This window comes from Ictalurus punctatus, chromosome 10, assembly GCF_001660625.3.
Source record: "Ictalurus punctatus breed USDA103 chromosome 10, Coco_2.0, whole genome shotgun sequence".
In the NCBI taxonomy this organism is placed as follows: Eukaryota; Metazoa; Chordata; class Actinopteri; order Siluriformes; family Ictaluridae; genus Ictalurus; species Ictalurus punctatus.
The window spans coordinates 2,347,636-2,363,440 of record NC_030425.2 but is presented as its reverse complement, the minus strand read 5'-3'; the positions used below and the strand labels follow the sequence as shown (position 1 = coordinate 2,363,440).

Here is a 15,805-nt window from a genome sequence, read left to right as displayed (position 1 = left end):
CTGAAGATCTTCACCTGTATCTGTATGATTTTATGCACTGTGCTGCTGTCACATGATTAGCTGATTGTATAATTGCATAAATGAGCAGGTGTACAGACGTTCCTATTAAAGTGGCTGGTACGTGTATATATAGTTGTCCACATACTTTTGGCCATGTACTGTTTCATATATGATACTCTACATTATATATTACTACATGAGATTATGTGATTTACTGTACTTGTCTCTGTTTTTTTTTTAATCATAGAATTTTTATTGGAAAATCGCATTTTAGGGATTCGAATTCGGAGTTCGATGGAGTAGGATGCGAAGTTGGAGGCTCCTGCTGATATCGATTAAAATTGTAATTAATTTGTGGACAAGTTTTGGTTATTGTAGTATACACTGCTGTCTCATTTGTTTTATGGAGACTTTGGGTGTGGTAGTTTTGGGATTGTGAGAGTAATCAAAACATGCCAATGCTTTGAAGGATGTGAACTAGAACAGAGTAATGTTATTCAATTGCGAATCTGTTTTTAGCGGATTTAAACCTAACATGGTGAACATATTATATTATAGAATTCAGGCAGTTTTACTGGGGTTATCTCATAAAAGAATCACATGAAAATAAATCACATGTAAATGAATCATACATAAATGAATTACATGAAAATGTATCGCATGAAAATGTATCATGCGTAAATGAATCACATGTAAATTAATCACATGACTATGAATCACATGTAAATGAATCATATGAAAATGAATAAATAAATTAAAAGGGAAAATCGCATTTTACATATTATAACACCCCATCCAACAACCCCAACAAAATAATCACATCCAAAACCAAAAGGGGGGGGGGGGGGGGACAACAACAAACAAACAACCAGAAAAACAAAAAAGAGAGAGAGGGGGAAAAAAAAAGGAAGATGATTAGTATTTACTGTCTACCTTTCCTCAATCCACCTCCAGGGTGCGTACATCTTTGAAGTAGGTAATAAATTGTTGCCATTTTCCCAAAAATGATTCACCCCTGCCTCTGATGTTATACTTCATTTTTTCAAGTTTTAAAAAGAACATTAAATCTTTAAGCCACACTGATATAGAGGGGGGTTGTGGAGAGGTCCAAGACAGCAATATTCTGCACCAAGCAAGTAACGATGCAAAAGCCACAACACTAGCTTGTTTATGGTTCAGAGGCTGACGCTGAGATGGAACACAAAGATGGCAATTAAAGGGGAGACATGCAATTTGATTTTAAGAATGTCGGACATAGTTCCGAAGAAAGAGTTCCAAAAGTTCTGCATTTTGGGACAGAGTGCAAACATATGACTCAGGTTACAGGGCGAAAGTTTGCATTTTTCACACATGTCAGGAACATTGGGATATATTTTAGACGGTTTACTCCTAGAGAGGTGAGCCCTATGGACCACTTTAAATTGTATGAAACTAAGTCTAGCACAAGACGTGGCAGTACGTATATTATCTAATGCTCTGGCCCACTAACCATCCTCAAGCTCCAGGTCCAATTCCTCTTCCCAAGCACTAATGGTTTTGATAATTTAATAATTGTCCTGTGACCAGATTGTTGCATATATCCGTGAAATAATACCACCCTTATGAGGATTCAGTTTGAACACCTCTTCCCATGCAGACTTTGTAGGTAAGGAGGGAAAACCAGCAAATAGGGAGGAGACACAATGCCTAATTTGAAAGGAGGCAGGCTGAATGACGAGGATAATTCAGAAAAGCTTGCAACCACATTATTAATGAAAAGATCCTCAAAGCATTTCAGACCCTTCTTTATCCAAAAAGAGAACGTGGAATCTGTAAAGGAGGGGGGAAAGAGGTGTTTTTTACATATAGGTGCCATGGTTGAGGCCGAGATAGATTTAAAATGATGGCGAAACTGATTTTTAGAGAGGTACGTACTATTGGATTATCCGTGTATTGTGAAAGGGCTATAGGAAGGGAGGAGAACACCATAGCAGGGAGGGAGGTTGAAATACAAGACTGTGCTTCTAAGTGGCACCATGGAAGAGAGGGGGCCTGCACCCAGAGCACCAGTTTCTGAATATTAGCTGCCCAATAATAATACATGAAATTGGGCAAGGAGAGGCCACCACTTAGTCGACTCTTTTGAAGTGAAAATTTGGAAACCCTGGGAGTTTTTCATGCCCATATAAAAGAGGAGATTAATTGGTCTATATTCTTGAAGAAAGATTTGGGAAAAAACAAAGGAATGGACAGAAAAAGGTAGAGGAATTTTGGAAGAATGTTCATTTTTAGTGTTTATTCTGCCAAGAGTGGATAATGGTAGAGCTGCCCATCTTTGAAAGGCTGACTTCATGTATGAAATTAAGGGTGTAACATTTGCTGCCATTAATGCAGAATAGGAACGGGTGACATTAACCCGAGATATGTGAATTTTGATTCCACCAAATTGAAAGGTATTTTACTCGGTTTTATTTTTTGGCCAGATTGGTTTATGGGTAAGCATTCACTCTTTTGTAGGTTCAGTTTATACCCGGAAAATTTCCCAAAGTCATTTAATATGCATATTATCTCTGGAATAGATGCAATTGGATCTGTAACAAAAAGTAGTAAGTCATCAGCATATAGGGTTAGTTTATGTTCAGTTCCCGGATTATACCCTGAAATACAGGGAGAGTTCTAAGCGTCATCGAGAGAGGCTCAATTGCAATGGCAAAAACTAAGGGAGACAGAGGACATCCCTGGCACGTACCCCGTGACAAAGTAAAATTGTCAGATTTAGCATCATTGGTATATATGGAAGCTTGCTGTTCCATATATAATAAACGGATCCATGATATCAGTCCATCCCCAAAGCCGAACCTCTTTAGCACCATAAAAATATATTCCCATTTTATCCTATGAAACGCCTTTTCTGCGTCCAAAGAAATGACCACTTCAGAGGAGCTGCTGTTTTGTTTTGAATATAAAATACTAAGAAGAGTACGAATATTAGAAAAGGAATGCCGTCCTGCTATAAATCCGGTTTGCTCCTCTGAAGTAATGCTAGAGAGAATCCCCTCTAAATGAAAGGCCAAAAGTTTGGCTAAAATCTTGACATCAACATTGAGGAGGCTAATAGGTTTGTACAAATTACATAATGTTGGGTCCTTCCCATCTTTAAGCAATAGAGTTATAGATGCTTGTCTCAATGTTTGTGGCAGCGTACCTAGTTTTAAGGATTATTCGAATACAGCCAGTAGTAATGGGGCCAATATAACATAAAATTTCTTATCAAATTTGGAAGGAAACCCGCCCGGGCCAAGTGATTTATTAGATTGCAGTGAATTGATTGAGTTAGTGATCTCATCTAAGGTGATGGCGCTGTCAAGTTCAGATGCCAATAGAGGGTCAACTTTGGGAAAATCAATATTTCTAAGAAAAAGGTCCATGTTACCTGAATTGTCAGGAGCTCCAGCTGAGTATAAAGACAAGTAAAAACTTTTAAAAGTTGAATTAATTTCTACAGGATCCAAGGTTAAAGCACCATTGGACTGCATAATTTGAGTAATAGAGCACGAAGCCGCTCGACCACGCAGCAGCCAACAACCGACCGACCTTATCCCCATATTCATAATAATTGCCACGCGTATGTAAAAAAAGCCTCTCCGCCTCACCTGTCAATAACAAATCGAACTCCGCCTGCAAATTAAGCCTTTATTTATGCAGCTCAGGGGTTGGGTTGAGAGCATATTGGTCGTCAATAGCTCGAATATTATCAGATATCTCTTTTTTCTTATCCTTACGTTTCTTATTGGCATGAGTGGAATAAGATATATATATTTTTGTATAGATTGTATAGATATAGATTGTATAAGATTGTATATAGATATACAACAAACAATTTGCTAATTTGAAAATGAAAGATAAAAAATTATCTGCCAACAGAAGAAAAAAAAATCCAAAAATAGGTTTAATAAGCTTGTGACTTTGGTCATTAGATTTGGTGTATGCAATAAAATGTAATGCAGTAAAATGATGGAAGGGTGTCTTTTTTTTTAAATACCAACAGCAGGATTCTCCTAAAAGTACATCATTCTGATATATCATTATCAAAGAATGATATATCAGAAATTAGAAATTAGAATGAATGGTATAATTTTGGGATAAAGATTGGATACAGTTTTGAAAGAGACCCAATCAATCAATCAAGCAAGCAAGCAGCCAAACAATTCAAAGTTTGCTTACACTATTTAAATAGGCACCATTTGATGGCAGTTATTGCTTACGGCCATACCACCCTAACAAAGCCTGATCTCAAAAGCAAAGCAAGGTTGGGCCTGGTTAGTACTTGATTGGGAGACTGAATGGGAATACTAGGTGCTGTAAGCATTTCATTAGAATATGTGTTTTAATTATCTCAGCACAACATTTGGGATAAAGATTGGATACAGTTTTGAAAGGGACCCAATCAATCAGTCAATCAATCAAATCAATTCAAAGTTTGCTTACACTATTTAAATAGGCGCCATTTGATAGCAGTTATTGCTTACAGCCATACAACTCTGACAAAGGCCGAGCTCATCTGATCTCGGAAGCAAAGCAAAGTTGGGCCAGGTTAGTACTTGTTTGGGAGGCTGATTGGGAATACTAGGTGCTGTAAGCTTTTCATCTAGATTTTAGAAAATACATTGTTAATGAGTACTGGCAACAGAAATTCAAAGATCTTAAAGAAGAAAGTATATGGAGCAATATGAAAGGGACGATCATAGAAACAAAATGAGAGAACCTGGAGTATTTTATCAGACATAAATTGATATTTACAGATGTCATACTGAACAAAATAGGAATGAAGCAAAGTGAAACATGTAAAGTATGTAATGGTGATGAATAAGGGGTTTTATATTTGTTTTTACACTGCAAAAGAATTGAAAGATTTTAATGCGAAATGTAAGAGAATAATTGAAAATCTGAGAGGGGAACAAAATGAGAAAGACATGGAATGGAATAAGGTGGTGATGTTCCATCCATCCGCTTACTCCTTTTCAGGGTCGCGGAGGAACCTGGAGTCTATCCCAGGGAGCATTGGGCACAAGGCGGGGTACACCCTGGACAGGGTGCCAGTCCATCACAGGGCACACAATCACACACACACATTCACACACCCATTCATACACTACGGAGACTTTAGACATGCCAATCAGCCTACCATGCATGTGTTTGGACTGGGGGAGGAAACCGGAGCACCCGGAGGAAACCCCTGCAGCACGGGGAGAACATGCAAACTCTGCACACACAGAGCTGCGGGAATCGAACCCCCGACCCTGGCGGTGTGAGGCGAACGTGCTAACCGCTAAGGGTGGTGATGTTAGGATTGGATAAAAAGTGTAAAAACAAAAAACTGATCAATCTGCTTGTGATGTTGATGAAAAGTGCAATATGGGAGAGAAGAGTTGTGGCAAAAAGAGAAAAAAAAATAATGGATGTAGAACGTGTGTTTAAAAGAAAAGTGGAAAGATATGCAGAATGTTTTTTTATTTCAAACAAGAAGATAAAATGGATGATTATAATAATGTTTTTACGCCAGACGTATGTAAGGTTTTTAATGATTTACAATGGAAAGTGCCAGGACAGCAAGGGTAATTTTAACATAACAGGAATAGAAGTGTTATTTATTTGTTATGGGCTGACTGTGTTTTAAACCTATATTACAATGGATGTAAATAATAAATGTTTATAAAGTGAGGATTTATTGTAAAAAAAAAAAAAAAAGAAAAAGAAAAAAAGGTGCACATTCTGATATATTTTAATGTGAAAAATATTTATGTTGTAATATGTTTTTAATGGAATTTTTGAATACTTTTAATCCATCCATCTTCTACCGCTTACTCCATTTCAGGGTTATGAGGAACCTGGAGCCTATCCCAGGGAGCATGGGGCACAAGGTGGGGTACACCCTGGACAGGGTGCCAGTCCATCGCAGGGCACAATCACATACACACTCACACACCCATTCACACACTACGGACAATTTTTATTTGGATAAAATAAAAATGCCCGATGCTCCCTGGGATAGGCTCCAGGTTCCCCCGCGACCCTGAAGAAGAAGTAAGCGGTAGAAGGTGGATGGATGGATGGAAAAATGTTTCTCTGGGTGTAGCTAATAGCCAAGCAAACTGCGCATATAAGTATAATATAATGTTTTATCTCTCTCTCTTGCTTATATTATATTACATTATATCATATCATATTAATACTGTGGCAACAGGCCGTCGGCCGGCGCACAATAGACAAAGATCGCTCCTCCCGCGACTGCCGCGGTGGTGCTGAAGAGACAGCTCCGCTTCAGCACCACCAATGTTCTGGCCGGCCAGAGAACACGTAGCGGCGGGGCGGGGCCACCGACACACACACACACACACACACTGAATGGTGCGTCACGCGGAAGAATTCCACCATCCAGCAGGCGAGGGGTGAGTATAAAAGGGCGATATTCCGCTCACAACCGGAGAGAAGGCTCTCAGTGCATGTACACAAGTCTCTGTTGTGTGTTTTCACGAGTTCAACAAGTGCATGTTTGCTAATCGCTGGTGTGTATTTTTCTCCAGACGATTCCGACGCGAGTGAAGATCCCTGGTTGCAACACCAGCATTGCCCGACAGCAGAACGGGATTCCCACCAATTGAGAAACCCCCAGCATGGCTCCTGCAACCCCGCAGATGATTGAAACCCTCACCGCACGATCGTACGTCAACACACACACGCACACGCACCCCCTTCATAGACCATCCTGAATAAAGATTTGTCCAAGACTAACACCAAAATGGCCTCCTGTTAGTAGGTGAAATACATGTATCTCAGCTACTATATAGACGGTAAGTACGCGGTTTCGGACGCAGCCCACGGCTTCAAGCAGTCGTCTATTAGCATGTACAGCATGACAAATAATCAACTGCACTTGAAGCGTTCATGAAAATTAAAAATAAAAACACCCCAAACTGTATACGGTACCCTAATGAAGACCAACTGTATGTTGATGCGAAATTCTGGAGGGACGTCGGACGGCGTGGCGCGGTGACGTAATGACGTGTGCTGTTAATCGCTCTATGTTCTATAACATGTAAAACGGGAACATGAAAGGAGTATTCTAAAAACGACTCATATAAACACCTTAATCAGAATATTGTCTTTCTCAGAATAAGGTCAATAGTTAGATTACTGCTGTCCATGTAAACATAGTCAATGTTTTTATTCTTATTTAAAAAAAAAAAAAAAAGATTCAGAGTAAGATTAGCATAAAATAAAACTAATATAAGCAAACTATAAATAACTCAATAACTATCAGTAACTCAGTGACTCACAGGAAATCAACGTAAAATGTCAATAAAATAAACTGAGATGAATAAAGAATGAAGGATACAGACAGAATCCTGGTGACATCTTTCAAAGCATTTAATAAAACTTTAATTCCTTCACGTTCTTACATATAGAATTTAATATAATCTCTATTATTTAATGCCAAATTGAATGTGCTAAAGTACAGAGCCTATGGAATTGTCCAGATACCTGAGGTTGTATGTCTGAACTGTAACTAAAATACAATTAGTCTTCTATTTGAAGTATTAATTCATCATGGAGACTGAACCTAGTCTATAACTCTATTAATGTGCAGGGACGCCATGAAACTGTACAGTTGCAACCATCTACCATTCTGAGAACTTGTATCCCCACCACTTGTAAAATAGAACTTCTCCACTGTAGCCTACATACATGTAGCTGTCCTAACAGACATGAGTATCTAATCTATCAGCATTACTTCAGTTTAAGTACTTTCTACAAACAATCACACTGGATCTAAGAATCAGTTATTATCTTATCCTTAAATTATAATGATTCCAGATGTGGAATTAATTTCTATTACCACATTATGTTGTTTCATTTGCAAAATGTACTCCTTAAAATTTTATTACAATTACTAACAACTGCTCAAAAGATTTTGTAAAGGCACTTACCTGTGTTGAACTTTCTTCCATCGTTTCCTGGACACCAAAGAGAACATTATATTACATCATTATAAAATTATATTACATCATTATCAGTTTAAACAAAATAATTCCAGTCACAGGCAACAAAAAGGCTATACAGTACCACTATACGATAATGTTTTAGTCCCTCATTCATCTTTTTACATGACAATTAAAACCTTAAATATAATGATATACCTCATAAAAAATTACATACATATATATTCGGTATAAATGACAATATATAATTTGGTCACTTGTTAATTTTTTCATAGAAGCCTATGTAAAGGAACAAATGCCGTCCCCTGACTTGTCTTAATTATACTCGGTCAATTTGTTGTTAAACTTTACTATAACCTATCTCGAAAGTTCTGTGAGTCTCCCATATACCGATAGCTTCTGTCCATATGCATAGCGCGATCACTAAAACAACCCCCACCCGCACCCGACCCCGAAAAAAAAGCAAAATGTTTATGAAAATACCCATAAGTGAGGATCATAAAATCTTACCTGCACTGTAAAGGTTTGTGAAAATCAGTTTCTGCATCGATTATGATGAAATCTCAGCCACTCCAGCCTTCTCCTGAACCTCTCCAGGCCGCTGCTGAAGTCATCTATTTTAGGTCAAGATGCACGTGCAGCGCAATTGCTGGGGGGCGTGTCTACCAATTAAGGCTGCACTGAAGGTAGCTAAAGGTTTGCAGGGGAGGGGGAGGGGAAGGCGTGGTTACCAATTAAGGCTGCACTGAAGGCAGCTAAAAGTTTAAAGTAATTTCATGTATCTAATGTCATGTATCTCATATCATATATCAGGTTTCTAATATCATGGATCTCATATCATTGTATCATGTATCTTATATCATGTATCATGTATTTAATATCATGTGTCATGTATCTAATATCATGTATCTAATATAATGTACCATGTATCTAAAACCATGTATCTAGTATCATGTATCTAATATCATGTACTATGTATCTAAAACCATGTATCTAATATCAGGTATCTAATATCATATATCTAATATCATGTATCATTTATCATGTGTCTAATATAATGTAGCTAATATGTATCTAATATCTTTTATCATCTATCTAATATCATGTATCTAAAATCATGTATCATGTATCTAATATCATGTATCTAATAACATGTATCTACAGTGCATCCGGAAAGTATTCACAGCACTTCACTTTTTCCACATTTTGTTATGTTATAGCCTTATTCCCAAATGGATTAAATTCATTGTTTTCCTCAAAATTCTAGAAACAATACCCCATACTGACAATGTGAAAGTATATAAAAGAACCTGCGTTGTATTTCTTTTCATCATTTGCAAACTTAACATTTTGTTGATTGCTAACTGTTCTGAAATGTTCTTTAAAACCAAGGTAACCTGTGTTGTTCTGTGATACTTTGAGGATTCAGGGATTTACCCAGCTAACAGAACACATACGAATGTTTAATAATGTTCAGAATGTTCAGAAAGACGTGACGTAAAGTTTGGCCTTATAATCTTCCTTGAATGCTTCTCACACTATGGCAGCATTAGTGTTAATGTTCCTACAACCGCAAAAAACTTCTTAAAACACCCACAGAACCTGACTGACTGCATGCTATAGGAACCAAAAGTTCTTAATATAACATGCAGAAAGTTTCTGCTAACGTATTTTTGCTAGCTTGTCTTGCAGACATTCCACGACACTAAATGACACTATAAATAGAAAAAAGTACCAGCTGTCCATCATTAATAAATAATGTAATTGCTGGCTAGTTGCTTGGGTCACTTGGAGGTGTGCTGTTATATTTACATTTACATTTATTCACTTAGCAGACGCTTTTATCCAAAGCGACTTACAAATGAGAAATATACAAGCAAATGAACGTATATAAACGTCAGAGTGTGAACAGTAATTGCACTTCATCACACCACCTCATCTCTCAGTATTTTATTATAAGAGCCCCATCCAACAGTCAGGAACTGTTAATAATCTAATTATCCAATATTTTAAAAATATTAACAGAGTCTGTTTTAATTTTCACGTTTGATTTTATTCAGGATTGTTTGTCCTGCTGCTGTCAGTCACCGGTGTGTATCTTTTACTGACTGAACTGATGAGCTTCTGTCTCTGCGTGTCAGTAAGTCTTTAACTTCATCTTTTAGCAAAAATTTAGTGTGCTAAAACTGATCCATCCATCTTCTGTACCGCTTATCCTTTTCAGGGTCACGGGGACCCTGGAGCCTATCCCAGGGAGCATTGGGCACAAGGTGGGGTACACCCTGGACAGGGTCTAAAATAGGTTGTGTTGATAATTATGACATGACTGAAGGTATTTTTGGTTTTTTTAAGGAAGCAGAATACTGAGAGTATGAAATGTATTGTGTTCAGCTGAACAGCGTATAATTAAATCCTGGTTTTATATCTAAACATCTAATAGCCATGTATAAATGTATAGCCGTGTATTAAATCCACTCGTCATAATAAAATAAATAAAATGGCACTGTAAACAACTGCTGGTGTAAACAAAACTTTCTTTTATATTAAATGTTTTTTTTTAATTATTATTTCAAAGCACTACAGTGTTTTTTTTTTTTTTAAACTAAAGGTTAAAGCTGAATGTGTGTGTAAACTTTTCCTCCTGCAGATGGTGCTGAGGTTTACACAGAGGTGATGTACACACTCTCATCTCAGCAGTTCTCAGAGGAAACACAGCTCCTTGCAACTTCCTCTGAATGATGGACACTGAACGCCTTCTCTTCCGTCACACACATATCAGTTTCAAGTCTGAACTATGTTACCTGTTATGTCTAGGGTCGAGGTGTAACAAAGTATAAGCAAAAACAAAAATGAGGTTGACACACGTCTTTCAAATCTTTGAAATCTTACAAATTTAATGACTACAAGAAAAGAAAAAAGAAACAATCCAAAACAATCACGAAGAAAGCAAATCAATTCAGGGCTGGGCAAGGCCAAAATAATAAACAGAGCAGTCACTATCTTGTCTCGTATCAATTTTAATTCATTAAAATCAATTTTAATGGTATTTTTTTGTTAAGGAGAGTGAGTCTTACCTGACTCCCTAACTGAGGCAAAAACAGCGAACAAAAGATACACCCAAAAATAAATGGCACCCAACCCCTAACACTTTCGTAATTAGTAGAAAATAAATATTTACAATGGAAGATATTTACAATAGAAGTGAACACTCAGCCACAACACAAAACAAAACGGGGGAATGGGACAACACTAGATTCTACCACTCACTTCTTTCACCCACACACAATACGACAAGTAAGCGATCTCACTCAAACATCAATAGCATGCACACAATCACAGATAAACACCACATCTGCATTCCTCCCAACACATCGGTCTTCTGCCTTTTTGAACGACGCCCAATCTTCTCCACTCAAATCCTGGTGAAGGACGTCAGCACGGTGAATTAGGGTGGAGCGACCTGTGAGTGAAACGGGGAGGGAGAGAGAGAGAGAGCAAAGAGGAATCCAATTGAGACATAAAAAAGTGAATAAACTCATGTTGAGACAAAAATATGTGAAACATATCATCGTGTCGTGATGTGTTTCAGTCGTACGAAATATGATTGTTTAAATTAAAATCTCTAACTTGATAATTATGTATGATTAGGTGAAAAAAGTGACATTTGAACAGTAGAAACTCACTTTTCATTCAGATGTGCGCTAGCAAAACTTGTTCACATTTGTCGTGTGGCAAAATATTTAGACATAATATAGTACTATGAAATGTTTCTGACCTGAAATAATACGAAATATGATTGTTTACATTAAAATGACCAATATCAAATCTCCCCTTCATCTCTAAGATTTTAGAAAAGGTTGTAGCGAAGCAGTTATGCTCGTACTTAGATAGGAATAACATTCATGAAATGTATCAGTCAGGATTTAGACCTCATCATAGCACAGAGACAGCGTTAGTTAAAGTAGTAAATGACCTTCTACTGACTTACGATCAGGGTTGTGTCTCGCTGCTTGTGTTACTCGACCTTAGTGCAGCTTTTGATACTATAGATCACACTATTCTCCTTGACAGATTAGAAAATGTTGTTGGTATTAAGGGAACAGTCCTCTCCTGGCTCAGGTCTTATCTGACCGATCGTTAACAGTTCGTAGATGTAAATGGTGATTTCTCCATGCGTACTGAGGTTACTTTTGGAGTTCCACAGGGTTCTGTTTTAGGCCCACTGCTCTTTACTTTATATATGCTACCCCTAGGTCAAATTATTCGTAAACATGGAATTAGCTTCCACTGTTATGCTGATGATACACAGTTGTATGTTTCAGCGAAGCCAGAGGACAGACAGAAGCTTAGTAAAGTTGAGGATTGTGTAAAGGATATTAGACGTGGGATGTTAATTAACTTCCTTCTACTTAATTCTGATAAAACAGAAATACTTTTATTAGGCCCACGTGTAGCTAGAAGTATTCTTTCTGATCACATGGTTACTCTGGATGGTCTTTCTGTTTCATCATGTACAGCAGTTAAAGACCTTGGAGTGATTATTGACTCCAGCCTATCATTTGATTCTCATGTAGATAATATTACTAGGATAGCCTTCTTTCATCTCAGAAATATTTCTAAAATAAGAAACATATTGTCACTACATTTTGCGGAAATACTAGTTCATGCATTCGTCACCTCTAGATTAGATTACTGTAATGCCATACTGTCTGGATGTTCCAGTAGGAATATAAATAAGCTCCAGTTAGTCCAGAATGCAGCTGCTAGAGTCCTAACTAGAACCAGAAGATACGACCATATCACACCGATATTATCAATACTGCACTGGCTCCCAGTAAAATCTCGCATTAACTATAAAATACTTTTATTAACCTATAAAGCACTAAATGGTCTCGCGCCACAATATCTAAGCGACCTTTTGGTTTTCTATGATCCTCCACGCCTACTTAGGTCAAAAGATTCAGGCTATTTGACGGTACCTCGAATAGTGAAGGCTACAGCAGGGGGAAGAGCTTTCTCTTATAGAGCCCCACAGTTATGGAACAGTCTTCCTATTAGTGTTCGGGACTCAGACACAGTCTCAGTGTTTAAGTCTAAGCTTAAAACATACTTGTTTACTCAAGCCTACCCTGACTAGATTCTGTTCTACTACTTCGCAGTCATAATTATCTTTTCTCTCCTCTCTCCTTTCGCCGAGCCCCCCACGAATTTATGGAGATACTAGAGATCCAGATCCTTTCTGCCTCTGGATGGAGCTCAAATCTTCTTTAATTCCAGACTGCTGGGAATACGGCTGCTCCTAACGCCATACAGACTTCATATAAATCCATAATGAACTTTTTCACACTATCTGTTGTTACCCAGATGAGGATGGGTTCCCTTCTGAGTCGGGTTCCTCTCAAGGTTTCTTCCTCTTAAAACATCTTAGGGAGTTTTTCCTTGCCACCGTCGCTACTCAGCGGCTTGCTCAGTTGGGATAAATTCACACCTTTAATATCTGTATACCATGTTGATATTTCTGTAAAGCTGCTTTGAGACAATGTCTATTGTAAAAAGCGCTATACAAATAAAATTGAATTGAATTGAATTGAATTGAAAGTGGTTTTTCTAACAAACTCATATAATCAGTTGCCCGACCTACTCCAATTTGATTTTTTTCACATAATTAGACATAATATAGTACTATGAAATGTTTCTGACCCAAAATATTACGAAATATGATTGTTTACATTAAAATGCAAAAGTTGATGAAAAAGTATGATAAGGTGAAAAAAGTGACATTTTATGTCTAGAAAGTCAGTTTTCATCAAAAGTACAATAACAAAAGTAGTTCGCATTCATCCTGTGTCTCCTTACACACTTGTGCTCTTTATCCGCTCTAAACGCTATACAGCCAACGAGAAGGCGCTAGGAGCAAAGGAAAGTGGTTTTTCGAACAAACTCATATAATCAGTTGCCCGACCTACTCCAATTTGATTTTTTTCACATAATTAGACATAATATAGTACTATGAAATGTTTCTGACCCAAAATATTACGAAATATGATTGTTTACATTAAAATGCAAAAGTTGATGAAAAAGTATGATAAGGTGAAAAAAGTGACATTTTATGTCTAGAAAGACACTTTTCATCAAAAGTGCAATAATAAAACTAATTCCCATTCATCCCGTGTCCCCTTACACACTTGTGCTCTTTATCCGCTCAAAACGCTATAGAGCGATTGAGAAGGCGCTAGGAGCAAAGCTACACAACAGTTACTGCACCGAGCTTCATAAATAACCTTGCAGAAACATCAATTAGATTTGGATCACCGTCATATCACACAGAACTCGATCAGGCAACTGAAAGCTTGGAGTCAACACTCCGCTACCCGCTAGATAGAGTGGCTCCACTCAAAAGGAAAATAATTAGAGAGAAAAAATTAGCACCCTGGTATAACGATTAAACGCGAACCTTAAAACAGACAACTCGACAATTAGAACGTAAATGGCGTCAAACCAAACTGGTGATATTTCAAACAGCATGAAAGGAGAGCCTACTGAAATATAGGAAATCTCTTGGCGATGCTAGAAAAATCTATTTCTCCACCTTAATAGGAGACAACAAAAACAATTCTAGATTCCTTTTCAACACAGTAGCAAAATTAACTAGGAATAAAACCACTACAGAGAGAAACACTCAATCATTACATAGCAGTGAAGATTTCATGAAATTTTCCAATGATAAGGTTGAAAATATTAGACTTGAAATATAGGCCATTAAATTAAAACCAGACAGTACTGTAACAAACCCATTACATGGCAATGTAGCGATATCAGATCAATGTTTAGAGTGTTTTGCTCCGCTTAGAGAGACCGAACTAGCTACATTAATCTCTTCAGCCAATTCATCAACTTGCATACTAGATCCCGTACCTACATGTTTGTTTAAACAGATTTGTCCAGGAGTAATTGAACCACTTCTAAATATAATCAATTCTTCCCTAAGCACTGGCTATGTACCTAAATCACTTAAATTAGCAGTTATTAAACCCTTGATTAAAAAACCTGATCTTGACCCGTCTCAATTGTCCAACTATAGACCAATATCAAATCTCCCCTTCATCTCTAAGATTTTAGAAAAGGTTGTAGCAAAGCAGTTATGCTCGTACTTAGATAGGAATAACATTCATGAAATGTATCAGTCAGGATTTAGACCTCATCATAGCACAGAGACAGCGTTAGTTAAAGTAGTAAATGACCTTCTACTGACTTACGATCAGGGTTGTGTCTCGCTGCTTGTGTTACTCGACCTTAGTGCAGCATTTGATACTATAGATCACACTATTCTCCTTGACAGATTAGAAAATGTTGTTGGTATTAAGGGAACAGTCCTCTCCTGGCTCAGGTCTTATCTGACCGATCGTTAACAGTTCGTAGATGTAAATGGTGATTTCTCCATGCGTACTGAGGTTACTTTTGGAGTTCCACAGGGTTCTGTTTTAGGCCCACTGCTCTTTACTTTATATATGCTACCCCTAGGTCAAATTATTCGTAAACATGGAATTAGCTTCCACTGTTATGCTGATGATACACAGTTGTATGTTTCAGCGAAGCCAGAGGACAGACAGAAGCTTAGTAAAGTTGAGGATTGTGTAAAGGATATTAGACATGGGATGTTAATTAACTTCCTTCTACTTAATTCTGATAAAACAGAAATACTTTTATTAGGCCCACGTGTAGCTAGAAGTATTCTTTCTGATCACATGGTTACTCTGGATGGTCTTTCTGTTTCATCATGTACAGCAGTTAAAGACCTTGGAGTGATTATTGACTCCAGCCTATCA

At 37.5% G+C, this 15,805-nt stretch overlaps 1 long non-coding RNA gene and 1 pseudogene across 2 annotated transcripts; both read left to right on the top strand.

Annotated features, from left to right (window-relative positions):
* Window positions 1-4,502: 4,502 nt before the first annotated feature.
* On the top strand, window positions 4,503-4,621 carry LOC124628605 (uncharacterized; annotated as a pseudogene).
* A 1,774-nt stretch (window positions 4,622-6,395) lies between these two features.
* Window positions 6,396-10,962, top strand: LOC108270853 (uncharacterized). Of its 2 annotated transcripts, none has more exons than XR_001813751.3 (4): window positions 6,396-6,428; window positions 6,564-6,700; window positions 10,040-10,119; window positions 10,627-10,962. It is a non-coding gene; the product is annotated as an uncharacterized LOC108270853 (long non-coding RNA). The 2 variants fall into 2 exon arrangements; XR_001813750.3 differs by lacking the exon at window positions 10,627-10,962 and adding an exon at window positions 10,204-10,434.
* The last annotated feature ends 4,843 nt before the right edge of the window (window positions 10,963-15,805 follow it).